General features: G+C 49.9%; 1 protein-coding gene across 1 annotated transcript in view; it reads right to left on the bottom strand.

Moving 5' to 3' along the window:
* The window catches only part of LOC143207601 (uncharacterized), a 717548-nt gene that overhangs the window by 39801 nt on the left and 659669 nt on the right, over positions 1-18078 (bottom strand). Inside the window, exon 3 of the mRNA XM_076421273.1 lies at positions 1-18078. This exon is cut by the window's left edge and continues 39801 nt beyond it; it is cut by the window's right edge and continues 111938 nt beyond it. The gene's annotated coding sequence lies outside the window, so the exon portion shown is untranslated.

Genomic DNA, 18078 nt, shown 5'->3' with positions numbered 1-18078 from the left:
GGGGCTGAGGGACTGCGAAAAAGGAGTAGGATGGATAGCGCAACGAGGTCCCGGTGCAACTGTATGTTAATCGAATGCGCATCCGAATACGGAATAAGGATGGAAGCCATCCAGTTTGATACACCATTCTGCCTACGCCCCATCCCCCGCTCGTCATCCACCTCTTTCTCGTCATCTCGTCGTCTCCTCCGGCTCGTTCCTCTTGCTCCCCGGTCGTCGCGTCGTCCTCGTCCTCGTCGTCCACGTCCTCATGGTCGCTGTGTTCCTCGTCGTTGTCGTCCTACCAGCCAACAAGGGAACTCGCCGCTCCTCCGTCGACACTGCATGAGAATCGAAAATGATTCTCTCCGCTTTTTCTCTCCACTCCGTGTCTAGTCGAGTCCCTTTTCCCTTTGGTCTCTCGCTTTTGTCTCCCTCTCACTCTCTCCCTTTCCTTCTCCCGCCGCCTTCGTATATCGGTGCACTTCGTGTACGTCATACCCGTAATCCATTACAGAATTTCGTATGCATATACGATATCGTATATGTTTATGCGTGCGTTCGCAAACACGCCGCAGAATTAATGCGACATACCGCGCGGTGCCGCGTACCTAGGATAATCGCGGGCCCGTGTTTGCACCGCGCCGCGAAAATGTCGCATAGTAACGATCGCCGTGAGGCGACGCTGATTTAGCCCCGCCGAGGAACGGACAAGCTAGTTTACGCATTCGTCTGAACCTGAGATTCTACACGACCCTCGAAGAAAACTATTCGAGCCCTAGCTAGACTCCCAATGGATTCGGTCAGCGACGGTGTGGACGGGTATGTTCTTCACTCTGGGGACACTCAAATTTCTCGCTGATTTATCTCAGGAACACTCTTTAGAAATTATACTGAATTATGTACTTATTATATTGGGAATGCCACGTTTACGGCACGGAAGCGCAGGAAGCCGTTTCGATTTTTGCGTCTGCGGGTATGACAGTGCCTCGAGTTGCCCGGTCGCGGACGGTTCTTAAACGAGCCGGTTCGAAATAAGAGATGCGAGAGTCCCGGGCAAGTGTACAGGCCTCCCTCGATTTATTAAAATCACCGTCGACCCCTCGATCGGGCACAGTCTTCCGGAATGGCATCGGCGCAAGTGCATCGGTACACGAGAGCGTGCATAGTCGCCGATCCGTCTGCTCGGTGACGTTTCCCTGTTGGTCCCCGTTCCTCAGCGTGGAGCACGCTCCGGCGGCCGTCACTATGGACCATTTCGCTCGTCCTGACGTGGAAAACGAGGCGATATAAAGCACCGGCGCGGGTTCGATGGCTGGCGGGGTACGTCTGTGAGATCTGCGCCTCAGGTGGTCCGTCGATGGTTCGAGCCGCGCGCGGCGTCGTCGATCGTTGAACCCCGTTGGTGACGAGCGTCTGCAATAAATTGGAATACGCCACGCGATTCCGCAGCGCGCGGGACTCTCCGAGTACTCTTTTCTCGGTGTGGGCTCTCCGCGAGCTCGATGGATCAGGGAAAGGAGTAGAGGGTGTTCTCCAGTCACCTGTCAACGGCGGAGATAAACTTGAAGAGAACGAGCCGGAAAGGAGCTCTCGGTCGTCCTTGGTGGCTCGGTCTAGTTGGCCTCCTCCTCCACCTCCTCCTTCACCTCCCGGGACGATCTCCTTTCCACGCGGAGGATCTCTCGCGAGCGATCTCTCTCCTCTTCGGCTACCTTCCAGTTAGGTCGGCGATCGTCATGAAGCCGCGCGGCGCGGCGATGGCACGGCACTAGCCGGCGAATTACCGAGTAGCTCGGAACCAACCAGGACCGTTCGATAACGTGAGGCGGATTGAAAGCAGCCTGTGGGAGTCGTTAGAAGTACGTCGTGTAAGGATGAAGTACATGTCGGGTAAACGTGCCCGTCGCGATTTCCTGATGCCGCGCCGGCCTAGTGTTTCTTTCCTTATTTGTTGCCCGTTACCGATGCCTGCTGCCGATAAGTCCGAGCCCTTTTTATCGTGCCGCGAGCCCTGGCCGTGCAAACTATCGCATGGAAAACAGAAATTCCGCGCTTCGATCACGCGGGATCGCGATCATTTTCAAGAGAACGAACGAGACTTCCCTCTCGGGTACGTGTTCCCCGCTTATCGTGTCCAGTGAAATGTAATAACGGGGCTGAATTATTGCTACGACCTTCTGCTTCCAATTAGAAGCTTTTTCTCCGGGGAACGAGTGCGCCCGAAGACCGTGGGACACGGTTTCCAAATATAGTCGGGCAGACAAGTGAATTCCCTAAAAAGAGATAAGACGCCGATCCAGCATCGGGGGAGTAAAGTCAAGTATTATGCATCAGCATGATAAAGTAGCGCCAGAAACCCGCACAGCGCGGTGCATCGAGTGGCTGGAAACCAGGGCACAGGGTGGCTCGATTAAGCTCGCACACGGTTGACGAGTCGGACGAAGGAAACGCGCGACGGAAGAGGACGAGAGAGCGCGGGTTGCAAGGAGCAGCAGTACCTTACGACGCAGCTCGCCTAGCCTAATCGAGCCGCGTCAGGGATGGCGGACGCGAACACAGGAAAGAACACGGCGAAGAGTGCTCCTCTGCTTCTTCGCCTTGGCAACCGGGGGTGTAGGGTGTAGTTGCAGCAGGAAGGCACTTAAAAAAAATCTAGACCACCCAGCGACCCTTTTCCTGGCTATGTGAAGGGTTGCACACGCGCACGTACGCGTGCACACGCAGCCTTCCGCAGTTAGGTGCTTCACGGCGCGTCGGTATTGCCAGCCCGCTCTACCCCCCTCGTCCAGCCAGTCTCATAACAGAGAGAAGGCTAGAGAAGTAGATGAGCCGGGGTGCGCGCGGATCGCGGGGGTGTGAGAGAGCGTCGCGCAGTAGGACGACAAAGAGAGGGGTAGGTCGGCCTGGGTTGGCTGCTCGGGGTTATACGTGCCCCGTGTGTGCCTCCTCCTAGATACACGGTATAGATTGCACGATATACCGCGCGGAAGGGATTATTCTTAGGGTAGGGTAGGGTTTTTGCGCGAGTGTAAAAGTGCGAAAAGGGACATGAAGGAGGAGGGTCGCTAGGACGAGAGGGAGTCTAGGGCAGGAGAGGAACGCGACGGCCAAGAGAGAGGTAGGGTGAAAGAGGGAGAGAGGGAGAGAGAGGAGTTTGCGACGGTGGGAGATGGAGGCACACACATGTCAAGGGTGGAGAAGCAAAAGGGGAGACGCGCCGGCGAACGGGGGCTGTGCGCTGCCTTTGGGTAGGGCGAGAAAGAGGAGCGCAGCGCGCGCGACGCGTGTGGGGACAGGGGCGGAAAAAAGTGAACGACGGAGGAGGACAGTCTGAAGCCTGAGCGTAGGCTGGGAACGGGGACGGACGAACAACCGGGGTGAAAAACAGAGAAGGAACACACATACACCAGCCGGGGGAGGGAACTGTGGCGTGACGCGGAGGAAAAGGGGTTGATGAGGATGAAACAGGGTTCTGGTTGCATGCGAAGATGCATAGACGATGCGCGCGAGCACTCGCCAGGGCGGTGCACCCTGAAGGTGCATTGATCCCACGGTGGCTGTGCGTAGGGTGCCCTACCTTCTCTACCCCGCTTTTTCCCTTCGTCCCTTTGCCTGCGCCTCTCGTTTCTCCAGCTTCTCACCCTCCGTGTGCCTCGCCTACCACCCTCTTTCGACGGTGCGTACGTACTTACGTATATGTCCCCGCGTGCACTTATATGCGTACGCAGGCAGGTATAACACCCTTCGCCATCGACATAGGGGTTGCGAGAAAAAGTAGGATTTCCATCGTGAGAGGACGATGACGATGACGACGACTACGACGACGACGATAGAGACGGCGGCGGCGCGGCGCGGCGCGGCGGTAGCGGACGAAGAAAGGAAGTGTAAGAGGTCGATGACGTTAGTCGACGTTTCGCTCGACGCGTGTACGCGTATGTCCCGCGTGTGCGTGCGTGTGTTAGACAGACGATAAAAGGGGGCGGCGCGGGCGGGGAGGAATGATAAAAAAGCCGAACGAGAAAGAGAGCGTGACGAAGGGAATGCAGAAACGCGTAAAGTGCGTGGCTCGTTGCGTACGATGAGAGGAGAACTCATTAAAATAAACATACACCGTGCACGCACACTCGTGTACGCTTATGCGCGAGACGCAAGTCACCGTAATGCGAGGACATTAGGAACCGGAGCGGTACCCTCTCGCAGCTTCCGTCCCCCTGCACTCTGTCGGTCGCGCGAACCGATCCTCTCCTTTACTCTCTCTCTCTCTCTCTCTCTGTCTCCATCTCTCTTTCTCTTCCGCTTTTTGCCCTCTCCACGACATCGAACAACTGTTATTTTGTACGGTCTATGGATTAGTAATTACGCGGTCTAATTAATCGTGACAGGGGAAACCAGATCGTATCGAGGGCAGATACCTCGCGACGATTTTACGGAGACAGTTCCCATCTCGTTTGCGGCTAATTACACTTCGAACGGGAGCAACTCTATGTAAATGCCGCCGAATCATATCGTTGCCATCCCGATCACGATTAATTATTTCGCATTATCAATCAGCCGGTTGTCTATGGATTGCAACGTAATGTACCACAAAATTTCATGTTACGGGATCGAGTTCCGTGCTAGAGCTACATGTTTTACTCTTTTCATGGCTCATCTGCGTTTCACAATGGAAACAATAGAATCGTGATTAGTAATTACATTCGAGCCGATTCGAAACGAAGAACGGTATTGCTGGTCCCTCTTTTCATAGGAAAATAAGGAAATACAAAATAATTATTTCCAACTTACTAAAATTATTAATGAAAGAATGAAATGTGTGTTTGACCCCTCTCCGCACGGCAATGAAAGTAGACAATTTTGTCACCTAGAATTCTGTTAGGCCAAGAATGAACTAGATCCTTGAAGATGGCTGTTAAATAATTTTTAGGAAATTCTCAACTGTCACTGGTAAACGTTTAAAATCTATTAAATGATTGCGAGCAGGTAATGTGTTAATGAAGAAATCAACGGCCGGCCTGGTTCGCATCACGAGATGTCTATCGTTGAACCGTGCTGGAACAATAATGACATGCCCCTACGGCGATCCGAAGCGCTGCGAATCAGAGGAGCTTATTACCGCTAGACGCTGACATCGACGCAATCTTTTAATCAGTCACCCGTGATTAACAGCAATTCCGCGAGTAGCCAGCTAGTCGGAAAATTCAAGCCGAGCCCGACAGCTGTTCGCCGTGCTGTCGTTCGGAGGAATCTGGTCAAGTGGATGCTTGAAATTATATTTTTAGAGCGGAATTATGGAAACGGTGACGGCAGTGGCACCAGGATGGAAATCTTACGTCGATAACTGTTTTCATTTCTAACAGAAACTTCCCCCTTTTTTATAACCGTACTAATTACACTCTCTTGGCGAATCACTGACACATTCAGAAAAATTCCTACACGAGAAGATTAATTTTCATGCGGCTGGAGAAAAGTTCTGTTTTCCTTTCGCTGTTCTCCGCGCTAGACGCTACAAAGTTTCGTATTACGAGTATATGATATGGTGGCCATAGGGTATCATCGAATAAATAAAATTTAAACACAGTGGCTTTTTCATAATTTACCCCTTTGCACTTTATCGGCGTCATTGTGGAAACAGTCTCAATCTACGGCTGATAAATGTAAGGTCTAGCAATTACAAGGAATTGTCGAAGTTTATGAAACGAATGGCCATTCGTTTGCTCGCATCCTGAATGGGCTGATCAACTGCTATAGCCGGCCGCCGCATTCCAGCATCGATATAGACATTCATTTCGCGAGGGAGCTGGCGGCACTTGTGCCCCTAAGATAAGGAAATGAAGAGCCGATAATTAAAGCACACCGTCTACGCCCTCTCTTGAGCTAGCGAGGATAAGCTAGAGTTCACGAGCTGGTGTGCACGGCGGTCCGTGTTCGTAAGTGCGTGCTGGTGTGCGACGGTTGCTGTTGTACGAAGTACAGTGGCCATGTGGCTGGATCAACCCTGGTGGTCCACTGCATTTAGAACAGTACGAGTGGACCCGCTTCTGGACCTGCCACACAAAGCGTATATCACGATAACGAGCCTGGGAATCGTAAGCGCCAGATAGGATCCTTGATTTCCGGTTCACCATGATGCCGTTATCCCCATCGGCGAACTTGGTACTCCATCGTCGCAACTTTTCAGAAAAATCGCATCCGTCCGTCTGCCCCTCCGCTCGACGAATAACAATCCACATTACTTAATTTCGCTTTCCTTTTATTTGTAATTAGTAGCTCTCTCTGCTTTGCTATATGTATAATTATTAAGCCATACAGCATTATTATTTAATAGAGTTACGTTTAAATGCCATTAGGATCAATTAGTTTGTTTCTTAATTGTTTGTATGCGCAAGCGGTGCGAGAGCAAGACTTCCGTTCTCGCTCCTGAGTATATTACCATTTTTCATCTTGTCAGCGGACGGTAATTACTTCAAATAGGATTCAGTAATTACTCGGCTCTGTTAATGTCGTTCAAGATGCACCGGGCGGGCATGCGCACCAACGTCGCGGAACCCCTATTTAGAATACTTATTGTGTTCCGGTTACACTGCCGGGAAGAACGATATTATTATTTCCGGCTTGTCGAGTCACTTGTCGCGATAATTAATACGAATTAAGTGTTCCGCTAATGAAACGCGCTCTGTCCGCGGGGCCGATGACGCGACCAGCAACAATCGCATCACATCGAAATCGCATTCGCGCATCTGCTAGATCTGCACGCGTACACGCTTATTTCTATGGAGATGCATATGAATATTCCAGCGGCGCGCCACGGCCACGCCAAAGAACCACTTTCCGCGTTGCCACCTGCACTTTCACTTCGCTCCTCGTAATTTATGTCTAAATGAGTCGCGGTTATGAATTCCGCGACCGCCGCATGCATCAGCATAATGCGTGCTCGTAGGTGGCACGCCACGCGGAACGGAGGCGGAATTCGTGAAATATGCCTCGGGGATTGTTGCACCAAATTCTGGCCGTCTCGCAGATCCTAAGCATGATCGTAACGTTCACGTCGCAGACTTTCAACGTGTTGCGTCGTTCCCCCTAATTATCATCCTTACCAAATATTATCGTGTGTATTCTGGGTTGAGACAACAGGGAAATTTATGGAAGAATTGCAATCCAGTTTCACTTTACTTTTTAATTGGACTGCGGAAATGATGCATTTATGACAAAATTGGGTACGTGTAATTTAAAACAGAACGATTAACAATATCAATACATCAAGGATTATAACATGCTTGGCTAGCGTTAATCCTTGTTGGAACGGTGGACAATAATTGTATCACACAATGCGTTTTGACTACTAGATATACAGTGACTCCGACTAATATTCGGACACTCTTAAAAACACCATAACCTTTTTAATATTGGAATATACGACTTGAAATTTTTGGAGAAGTTAGAACAATTGGTTTGCTACAGAACGTGATAAAAATTTTTGAGAAAAAACTACAAGTTGTCGGAATTGCAGAGAAAATACTACAAGTTGTATTTTTCAACTTTTTTATGTGGGCTTATATGGAAAATTGAGAAAACACGTTTCGTAGATCTGTATCAATTAAACATATTCTGACAATTTCATCAAAATCGGTCGACGTTGTAATGAGCTACAAAGATTAAAGATGGTAAAAATTGCAGTTTTTTACGATTTTCGGCCTCCAACTGCAGTAATTCTAAGGACTCTTACATCTTTCAATGCCTGTCGTTTCTTCCCGCATCAACCGATTTCTATGAAACTTCTACAGTGCATATAATTTACACAGATCTACAAAACGTATTTCTTTTTCAATATAGGCTTATATAAAAAAGTTGTGAAATGCAACTTTTAATATTTTCTCTACAATTCCGACCAAATTCAATTTTTGAAACAATTCCTTTTCACCTCCTGTAGTAATCTAATTGCTTTAGCTTCCAAAAAAAGTTCAAATTGCATAGTTCAATATTGAGAAGGTTATGGTGTTTTTAAGAGTGTCCGAATATTTGTGGAAGACACTGTATATATTTGTAATACTTGTAATACGTGAGCAGCGAGCACGTGTTTACATTTCGGAGGTCTACCAGAGAAGAAGAAAGGTTACAGTATGCCGTAAACGGAAGATTTCTACAATCCTCAAGTATGAAAAATCTATCAGAACCATTTCGTAGATAGCGGGAGAAACGACTCGATAAATTCCGCAGACCCGAAAAAAAGTACGATCCGTAACCGTAATCTGCATCCGATCCACCGATTAGCACCCCACGGTGCTTTACAAAGTGTCTAGGCTCGTTCACCTATCTTTCGTTAATAGGAAATCGCCTCCTTATCAGCAGTATCAGTTACAGAGTCCTCTTGAACTCGGAGTTCACACTCGGCCAGACCAGAATCCGAAGAACGCTTTCCGTTTCCGGGTTCGCGATCGCGTCTCGATCTTCCTGTGCTCGAAAGGAGGAGCCGTACGGTGTGTATAAGCGTGGAGGAAAAAGAGAGGGCAGAGGAGAGACGAGGAGAGCGAGAGAGAGACGAATAATTATATCCACCCTGGCGGGCTGTCCCGCCATTTTAATTAATATTAATTGAACGCCGCTTTGAACCGGTCGGTCGGGACCGATGTCGCGGTGCGGAGCCGAGCGGTGCGGAGTCGCACGCATGCACGCGTAATTACGCGACCGCTGCGCGAATGAGACGCGTACATACGAGCGGCATGGGGCGCCCCGCGCTTGCGCGCCGGATTCCTTTCAATCTTAGACGTTTAAGCGTGCGCTCGCGCGTAATTACGTGCAATTTCGTTCGATTGAAAGTTCCACAGCCCCCAACGGCCGGTCTGCTTCGGCCGTTTTCGGGCCGAATGACTATCAAAGAGCCCGCCGCGAGCCCCCCCCCCTCCACCCCGCGACCACGTCCGAGCCTTATTCCGAATGTTATGCGAGGAGGAATCCGTTGCTCCCCTCGATTCTATCTCCGCCAGCGTCCTCTTCTCCGCGTCACGTGTCGCTGGTTACCCGCTTGCGTGGAAAACGCGCGCGGCCCAACGGAACGGGTGAAAAAGGGCCGACCCCCGTTCTCTCGCGTGCCTCGCGAATTTAAATTCCTCGCGTAATCGGCGTCTCGGACCCGCCTCGCCTTGACTCGCCGCCCGATTCCGCCCCGAGAGAGTGTTTCCTGCATCTGCAAACTCGGGCCAGTTTACGGGCTCGCTCGACCCGCGAATTTATCGCGCGTTTTCGGTGAAATGTTGCGACGCCTCGGGCCAACGTAATTGCCGCGCGATACCGTCACCTGGTATGACCGAAGAAAGTAACGCGATACGTGCACGCCGTGGAGATTGTCTTAATGTTGCGCTGACATGAATTTACGCGTGAGAAAGCGTCATCGGGACTGAATGTTTTCCAGGCCGGTATTTGGGGAGCAACGTTGGTCTTTTGATGTTCCGATAGCAAGATTGTGGGAAAAATTCTTGCAGTCGTACGCGGAATTTTTGCTGATGAGAAACGTACAGGTACGCGAGACCTGTAGAACATGAATACGATGTTGCGAAATTCTTATCTCTTCCTTTTAGAAATTTATACATTGTTTGTTCACTTGAAAAACGAACTCTTTTATAAGACTCGACGCGTAAAACATTTGTGGCAGATATGGAATATATGATGTCACGTAAACGTATGAAAGGGTTCGACCGGAAGTGAATCGTCTAGAGGTGCACGGCGCCGCGGAAGTCGAAATGATAACCATCGGTTGTCACTGGATCGTCTTCGAGGCTTATGACCGCGTTTCCCTCCCTGTTCGTAGGTTTCGTTTCCAGCTAACTAGAAGCGGCTTCACGTACGGCTGGCGTCGCGACGTGATCCGTAGGAGAGGAGCGGAGCGTTCAAGCAGAACAGGTTCGTCGTTTCCTGCGAGGTTGACGCCACGTGTGTACCGGTCCGTCATAGCCGCGCGTGGGTATGATACACCTAAAGCATGTTGACGCATCGAATTATTCAAATCAGATAGCCGTCCGATGGAAATGGGACGGGGCTGGAAGGGGAGGGGGGAGGGCGAAGAGAAGACCCGGTGGGACGGTGGACAGAAACCGAGAAGCGATCGAAGAAAGTGACACATCCTGGAACGAACGAGATTAATTGTGAAAGAAAAATAGAAGGAAAAAGGTCGCTACCGATCGGAGGAAATGAGCAGATCGCCAGATTGCTCCGACGAATTGCAGGGACGACGACAAAATTGAACAGATTTCTTAAATAGATAAAACACGTTAATGGTGACTCGGCCAAAGTGGAAATGTCCGATTGCTGATATCGAGCAAACTGAACTGGTACAGCAAATCTAGAAAGTTCACGAATCATAGAAAATTGAATTCGAACTTCAGAGGAAACGTTGAAAAGATTAAGAAGCGGGATGAAGAAAAATTGAGAGAGAGAGAAAATTGTGAAGATGATGGCCAGGATAAAGGCAAGGCAACCAAGAAGCACCGAGAGGACGGTTTAATCTAATCCAAACATTAGGGGCTACAAATCGTTAATTGTCACGCGAGGAATGCCGGCCCCTAGGTGAGACGCGTTTGTAATTAGGCGGCTTCAAACGATATCGATCGTGCCACGTCGCCGGTTCGATGCGCACCCTCCTGCTGCTGTATATACCACGGTCTCGACGAGTCTCGAGCATCACGACGTGTCGACGGTAATGATCCACGAGCGATCGATCGAACCGATCCGATGTCACGCGGAAATGCTTCTTGCGACTCCTTTGTGTGAATCACGGTCGCAAGGATGTTGTAGTTTACTATCTACCCGGTGCCAGCAAATTGGGGCCCGGGGTCAAATGGTGGGCAAGATAATTAAGTAAATGGCGCGTTGCACCGTGACGGGTTCTCACAAAAATTCACCTGACCGATGAAACGACAAGGTGAACGAGTAGCGGCGACTAATTTTGGTGGAAAGTACATTAGATTTAACGATAACAATTTTTATACGTTCAGTAAAATAAGCAACGCCAATAAAATTTGATTCACAGTGAATACCGTGTTATCTATTAAAAATCAGAGAATCAATTAGAGAATAAATGACTTTAAGAATGTAATTTTTTTGATGACTGTAGTGCCAAAGAGAGTAACGGGAGTAATATTATATTGGTTACAACAATAGTCGACACGTTTCTGGTGCGTTTGGAAGGCTTACCGGTGTCCAGGTCGTCGCCAGGCGGAAACGTTCCTCGTCTCTGGAAGCGGACGCAAAAGAGGGCCGGTGTTGCGGCACAAAGGCGAGGCTTCTCGCGTACCCGCGGGAGTGAAAATTAAAAATCATTAATTTCCCTAATGGATGCGAGAAATGACGGCAGCCTCTCTTCTTTCAGAGTCTGTCACGCATACACGACGAGAGTGGCGAGTGCGTCGCTGCTACGGAGTCTGCGTGCTTACCTGCGTGGAAACAGCCGAGTGCCGCGTGGAAACACGCGTATGGCATGGTAACCGCAGAGGGAGAGAAAAAGGAGTCAACAGGAAGAAGAGCGGAGGCAGAAAAGATGCGAGAAAGAGGCCGGAAGGGAGAGAAAGGGTATACGGGAGAACGCCACGAAGAAGCCGAGGAGACGGTAGAAAAAGGACACGGGGGATGAAAGGTAGAGCAGGATCTCGAGAGGAACGAGGACAGAAGGTGCGAAGAGGGGCAGTCGTGGAAACAGAGGGTAGAAGAAACGGAAGAACTTGCGAGTGGTAAAGGAGCGCGGACTCGTAGGAGGCAGAAATAAAGAGGGAAAGAGCGCGTCACAATGCGCCGAGTAATCCTGTCGCGTCGTTAACTAACGCGCGGCTGCTAATAAGTCATTAGGGGATGGCTGTCGTCGAGCTGTGTGCACGTACTTTCTAGCTGGGCTGCGAGATACGAGTTATGAGCAATATGGACTCGCAGGCGTACGCAGCACGATGTATACGTGTGTACGCGTGCTCCTAGTACCCCCCAATGTGGTAGGGGTGCGTGTCTTGTTAGCGACACCCCTGGCGTTGGACGAGAGCCTCTTTCATCCTCTGCCCCCTCCTAACCTTCCCTCTTATCCTCATTCTATCTGCCCCTACCCTCGGTCTTATTCTAAAACCCTGTTCCTGCCCTCCACCCCCTCTCTGTCTCCCTCTCTCTCTCTGTCACTCTCACGATCTCTATCTTTCTATCTCTGTCTCTCCGGCTGGCTTTTTCTCGACGCGCACAACTATGGCATTTTCGAACGCGTGGATCGGGTGGTATCCGGATTGGCGCAACAATGGTTAGGTGTGTGTGTGCACGGGATCGAGGGCAAGCCGAGAGTACGCACGCATGGACGAGCAACCCCATGGGGGAGAGGACGAGGACGGCGCGCGATTTCTACCGTCGTCGTGCTCAGACACGGTCGCGCCGTATGTCGCCTCGTTATACACGGTGGAACGAGTGACACCGCCGCGAAACCCGCCGTATTTCTAGTACGGTAGGTTAGTTAAGCTCTCTTTCAAGCCCGCGCTTGCCACTTACCTCGCGCGTATGCACGCACGCACACCGCGGAACATAAATAATCGCTGGTTTTAACCTGGCCCCGAGTGAGCGAACCTACGGCGAACACCAGGCCCCGATGCAATATTGTCGCATATCGTCGACGAGGGCCTTACACCACGGTTACGCAACCAAACGTCTACGCTCTGTCCCCGGCCTGTCCCGCGATTGTCCCTTATGCTATGCCGCGTCAGGCCGGCGTTCCTCGCGTGGCGAATGCGAGCCGGTTAGGCTCCCGACATCCCTTCGCTTACGCCTCTTCAGGTGACAAGGTCTATTGACTGCCAACGCGCGGCCAAGAGATATGGCGTTTCGGCGAGGAGCCTGTCGTCGACGTTCTCCCCGAAGAAACTTGCCTCTTAGATCCGTTACAGTTACTTTAGAACGTGTGTATGTACATAGCGAACGAACCTAATCCTTCCGCGAAACACACTTTTCCGAACGATTGTATGCTCCTTCGCTCTTGCGCGAGTGCTAACAATGAGCCGACTGTCCGCGATGGTTATTTACTTGATGGAATTGCTAAAGATGAAGTAGATTGCTTCTGAAGCAAAACCTGAATGGTCTCTGTTGGGTGGCTGGAGTAAGACTGAAGGAGTGACTCTCAACAGACTGTCTAATGACGATGTTATGCCAGAAAGGACTTCAATTATCATCTTTTTTATAACAATTCAAAGAGAACGTTTCGTTGGATCTTGTTCGAGACAACCGCTTCGTTAAATCGTTCCTATTATTGTCAGACCGACTAACAAGTAATGAAACTGCCTGATTTAATCCGTTCTTAAAAGAGCATCTGGTATAGCTATGAATAAGTGAAGCTACCAATTCATTATCTAGCATATGTGAACAACAAATAGGTGTTTACCTTCTCAGCAAAATCAAAGCCGTATTCGACGCCGAAGAATTAATGCACGAAAAAGAAAATTCTCAACACACGAGGTGTTTCCTTCGTCGAACCCCCGTATATTCGCAGGGATCGTCGAAAAATTGCAAGCGCGGAGAAGCTACAAAAAGCGTGTCGCCGATCAAGCTTCTCTTCGGAAGGGAAGACTTTGACAGGGTGAAGATTTTTTCGAGAGGACTCTGTCAAAGGAAGAAAATGAAAAGCGCGGTATCCCCGGCTACACGGAGTTATGGCAGCGTCGTGTAGCCTGTGCTTGTAACGGTAAGCGTCGGAGGTGGATGAGAGAAGCGGTGGAGGATGAAGAGGAGGAGCAGAGGCTGGCTTTGACTCGAAGTGGACCTGCTTGGCTAGTACAGGTATTTACTAGGTGCCTGTGCCTGCCCCTACCATCGTGTCTGTACCTATGCCCTCGAACAGCGGTCGCATAGTTCAGGAATTCTTTCTCGCGATGCTGATAGACGCCGCTTGGTATTGTGGCCCGCAGAGGTCGCCACCTCCTTCGCGGGACACGCCGCGCCGCGCCGCGAGTAGGCTTCTTCTTGCTCGTTGAAAAACGCGGCGGACGTGCATTAATCAAACCCGGTTGGAAAACTGATACGTGTTAGCATCGGATTTGCATCTGAATGACGCCGGTGCGGCGATCATAGAAAACGGCGTGTCGCAGGTGTCTCTGGTAATATTGACAAATGACGTCCGGCCGAATAGCCAATATCCCCGCATTTATGCCCGGGGCCCTTTTGTCCTTTTGTCGCGAAGTCATCCTTTCCCTAATGAAGAAACCCACTGCGTACCCTATCGAACGGCCGCAGAGGTCGATCGATCGACACAGCCTCCGCGCACAGTCGAACCACGGTTACGATCTTACGGATCGCGGACTATTTTAAAGAGAATAGTCCGAAGAGTTATGGTCCGGCTGGCCGTTGCTACCGATTCGCGGTCATAAACATCGGGAACGCATTCGTTAGCGGCGCCGAATAACAGTCCGCGTGTGCGTGTTCGCGTCCGAGGTGTCGTTACTCGGTGAAGTACTTCTAAATCACTCGCGTATCCACGTTTATCCGCATTAATGGCCGCGAAGACGGCTCGTTCGCTCTCGGAAACGCGATCATAACGAACAGCTCCACCGTTTCTATTTGCCGGTCAAATGATAAATCTACATATTAACGAACCTCCGGCTAGATACGGCTCGTGTGTTCACCTGTACCCGCTCTCCGAGGGAGAAACGGCACCGTTTGGCAGCTGAGTTTGAAAAATCACTCGAAATTTCCGCTATTTTGCGTACACTCGCAAAATTCAAAACAGCATTCGGAGGAGCGTCTTTTCACGGGCTGGCATAATTCACGAGCTGTTCTTCTGCGGCAAATACATCACTTCGCGGGGAGCTATGGGAACAAAAACAACCGCGGAATAAATCCTTGTCCGCGGAAGAATCGTTTCGCGCCGAGCACAATAAACCGGGGGAATCGCGATTTCGTCGGAGGGACGAAGATTCGCGATTATTGTCCGCGTCAGCGACAGTAAGGGGACGCTGACGCGTTCGGGATCGGCCCCATAAAAATGAAAACACCGTAAAAGCGCGGGAAAACGCGAGGGAGAGGCCGGAATCGTATCGGCTCGTATAAGAAAGTTCTACGATATTGTCGATATCGGGTGCGCGCCTCTCCTTTGTGCCGACACGGATAAATCGTCAGGGCGGCTGATCGACTACCGTCGTTAAACTGCAAACTTGTAAGCGGAATCGCGTCTACTCGCACGCGTTCATCCGGCAGTTACGGTCGAGTTATCGTCCGTTCGTGCGAGCCGAGTGAAAGTATGCTGGTCGTTTTGCTCGTCTCGTCGTTATGCCTAGCACCGCAGGACGAAAGGGAATGGAGCAGAGGGAGAGAGAGACACGGCCACGGGAAAGTTCAGAGCGACGATACTCGTGCCTGGTATCCTCGGAGAAGAAAGAACGGGCGCAGGAGACCGTGGATCACATGCTCGCCCGCTCGCCAGCTCGCTTTCGAGAGGCTTTATCGAAGAACCGAACCACAGAATCGCGGCGACGCTCACCTAATCTGGCCTCGAAATTGTCTTCGCGTCGCTTAAAAGTCAACCAACGTCGTGACTGCCCCCCTGCCTTCGCAGGAACGTCGCGCCGCGTTAATTGCGAGCCTACGATCGCATACTTGCACGCCTCAGATTTTTCACCCGCACGATCTTGCAGGGAATATCAAATCACCCTGCTAATCCCTCGACTAGTAAACAAGCTACGGGCACAAATTATTCTTTAGAAATACTCCGAGCAATAAATAAACCGGTAAGGAGTTAATAATGTTTATGGGACTGTGGATGAAAAATGTCTATGCGCTTCTCTATAATTTGTTTGGCTAATTTATTCTGAGAAACGATTATGAAATGTAGAAGCTATTGTTCTAGGTATTTAATTCGTTGAACTTTGAAACACTTACCAAGCCCTGCGGATGTGATTTCTGACGACTAATGGCGATATTCTGACGCAGGCTTGCGCTCAAAGGGCAAAACGAGAAGAATTAAAAAGCCTCCTTTCACGTCGTTAAGGAAACAGTATCAATTTTTTGCAACCTTGTAAAAGACATCTACATTCTACATCGACATACTAATTAATAGACTGCGGATCTTTATGCATTTATAGCAAAATTGAGTAGATGAAATTGAAAATTGCAGGAAAATTTTAAAAATCGAAGATGTCGATATATGATTTCTCATCTATTAAAATTATTGAGGGAAAAAATAACATTCTGTTTGGGTTCTATTCCTTGCAATCGATACAGACAATTTTTATTTCGCATAAAGATTCGCAGTTTACTAATTAATAAAAAAGGAATGAATAGAGATTCCGCTCATACTAGAGTTTCTACAAATAGTGTGCATACGAAGACGAGTGTAACCGTTAATTCCGACGTTACTGTTTTATTTCGCCGTGTTTCACGGACGACATGCCACCATAAATGTTGAAACGACGGTCGATCGTTTATTATTCGTAATCAACCACTTTTGCGACAAAGTGTCAGAAAAATGAAGTATCGCGATCAGGGCTGAAAGAACTGCGGATCGTAATAAATCGAATGAGAGCGGAGGAAACGGTAAATTTACAATTGTGGTAATGGTGAAGCCGTACTACAGCGTGTCAGTGGATAATTTACGGCGGTGTAAATATCTTTTATTGATTTGCTCGCGGTGTTTTTGCATCTAGTCTCTTGCATTCTTTGCTGCAAATGCTTCTCGGGACTTATGTATCAATGTGTCGACCTAGTTGGTGCAACAAGAGAGCCGTGCTAAGGAACGTTACATTGCAAGCGCACCGACGCTGCACTTGTTATATGCCAACGGTCCCGAGAGTCGCGGTTGAGGTATGATGTCATTACTGAAGTTGCAAATTGTAACAAAATAAATTTACATAGAAATCCGGTTCCGCCTCGCCTGCGACGCGACTCGAACGCGAAAGGCCCGGGTCTCGCGGGATAAACGACCTCACGCGAAACCTATTTGATCAACAATTGATCGCAGCGCGTCAATTTTCTAATGAATTTTTGATTTATTACCAACACGGATAATCAAGCATTTATCGACGAGGCTCGCGGTCACGGGTCGGCGGATCCGGGAAAAATGATAGTCCGCAATCTGCGGTCTCGTTTTAGCCTCATCATTGTTGGAATGTATTCGATTAATATCGTTTGCTGGTAGCGTTGCCGATCAGATAGGCGTGGCCGGGTATAAAGCGGTGGGAGCCGAACACCTATGAACCCTGAACCAAAACGGATAATTCATAGATATTAATAAATTCTTGCAATTAATTCCCGACGCCGCGTAACCGATCGCTTATGTTTAAAGATAAATCATTAGCCTCCCGTGCACGCTGCAAAGATCGGGCACGACGGCACGTCCGACGATCGTAAATAGCCGAGATTGTCTCGATGCCCGTTAACATCGGCGATCCTGAAAAGTCTGACGCCCAGCAGAGTGAAATTTCTTCGCGGGGCATCCTCGATTTGCTCGACGGCGAATTAAGAAATCTCACGCGTCGTTTAGCACGCGAAATTCCTAAACAAGCTAACACATAGATGCTCGTTAGGGGACCGGCAGCTCGGTCGCGTTAAAACGGACGGAGAATTTACTCTCATCCCTATTAACCTAATCATACCACGTAATCCAAGCCAGTTAGCATCAATCTCCAGGAACGGCGCAGCCGTTTTTACTCGCGAACGGACTGATCCTCGAGTAACTCGCGATTTTATCGCCGATTGTTTTCGGGACCGTAAGGGGTCGGTGGCTGAACTCGTGAAACAGCTTCCCGATGGTGTCCCTTTAATCCGGAGCCCGAGGGATGATACCCTGGAATGGAGGAAAGCTGCCCCTCTACAGTAGAATCTGCCGAGTTCGCGGGCCGAGATAACGGCCGGCAGACGAACGGCCACGACCGCGTTCGGGGCGAGCAAATAATATCACGCACCGTCCGCGATTAGCATAATTCGATGATTCGTTGTACCGGCGACTTATTTATCGTCGGCCCGGGCCGTTTTCACTTTGGAAACGGTCGACCGTGCCGGCCAAATACACCAACTTTCGGGACATTAGGCGTATTATTACGCGACGGGGCCAGCCACCAAAAGCGGGATAGATAATATATCGTTGCTCGTGGGGACCGTGGC

The sequence above is a fragment of the Lasioglossum baleicum genome, chromosome 3, assembly GCF_051020765.1.
Source record: "Lasioglossum baleicum chromosome 3, iyLasBale1, whole genome shotgun sequence".
In the NCBI taxonomy this organism is placed as follows: domain Eukaryota; kingdom Metazoa; phylum Arthropoda; class Insecta; order Hymenoptera; family Halictidae; genus Lasioglossum; species Lasioglossum baleicum.
This window is presented reverse-complemented; position numbering and strand designations above follow the sequence as displayed.